A 1,446-nucleotide genomic window follows, 5' to 3' on the forward strand; every position below is an offset into this window, starting at 1 on the left:
GGAATGTGTGGACGTTTCATCGCTTATTGGGAAGGTTATTTTTAAGCATTGTGGTCGTTCTTTGAACCAAACAGCTCATGTGCTAACTAATCATAGTTATTGTAATAAGATTAGAACAAGTTGGGTTAACGAGCCTCCAGCTTGTATTATTCCTAAACTTTTAGATGATGTAGTTTAAGTTGTAATAAAGCTAGTCATGATGGCCTTCCTTAAAAAAAACTTCCGATTACCATCAGCGCACAAGCTTGTTTCGCGCAAAGATAGGCCGGTTGATTGGTGACTGTAAACACGTCGAATTATGAAAGAGGAAAACGATGAGGCTATCTCTCCAACTTCTAAAAAGATCAGTGCCACAACTAACAGGGAGCTGCGGCGAGAATTCCATTGATTGATCAACTCCTGACAATCTGCTTCCACTAGACAGGGATTATACACTACTGCCAGAAACGCTCTTATATTATGGGACAGAGGGAGTACAACATAAAGTTAGCAAATTTGCTCTTTTTTTTTCAGGCACGTACACCGCTATTTTTGCACAAACATTTGCAGGTGTGCATGTCATATATAGCATATGAGCACCCGTGATTTATCTCAGAACTGCACAACTGCTTGGCATATATAATCAGGTGAGGTGAGGCGGGTGAAATGGTGAGTTGAGACGTGAAAGCTTACCATCCTTCCAAGAAGGCCTTGTCACCGCGGCTCCGTGTCTGCGCTGGCTGCGGGGCACCCATGCCCGCGTCGTAGTTGGTCGGGTAGCCCGGCGGCGGCGGTGGCGCAGTCGGCGCGTAGTACGCCGCCGGAGGCGCCGCCACCACGTAGTTGGCCTGCGGCGGTGGGTACGCTGCTCGCCGCCACGCCAGCAAGAAGAAGAAGAAGAGAAAAAAAAGGCCGAACCATCAGTTCACGCAAAGGTACTAAGCAGCGAGCACGCGCGCAGGAGCCATTTTGGAGTCCTGTGGAGTTACCGGTGACCGGAGCCTGCTGCTGCTGGTTGAAGTAGCTCATGCTCGGCCGGACGCAGCAAGGCTCGGCTCAGCCGCTCGAATGTTGCTGGGAACTGGAGGGACCTGAAGAGTGGTCTGAGAGGCAAACGCAGGCTATATATGTAGAGGATACGTGCGGGTGAAGCACACCGGGACGTTCGACTCGAGGTTGCACGAGCCATTGAGCGTAGCTAGGAGGGCCGGCTGGTCGTTTGGGTTGCGAACAAAATCCGGCGGAGTGCCGCATGCAGCGTGGAGAAATAATCGGATTCAGACAGGATCTCGGCCGGCAGGGGCTCGACTGAATTTGTGCAAAGGTCTACCGAGAAAGGAATTGGGTCTGGGCCAGGGGTGGCAAGACAACGAGACGGCCCAAATCCATGTGTTTGGAAAGGGCCGATGCAGTCATTTTCTGTGAGGCCTTCAGGGCCCATTTCAGTAGTACTACTAAGCGATAGTA

The sequence above is a fragment of the Triticum aestivum genome, chromosome 2A (genome assembly GCF_018294505.1).
Source record: "Triticum aestivum cultivar Chinese Spring chromosome 2A, IWGSC CS RefSeq v2.1, whole genome shotgun sequence".
Classification (NCBI taxonomy): Eukaryota; Viridiplantae; Streptophyta; class Magnoliopsida; order Poales; family Poaceae; genus Triticum; species Triticum aestivum.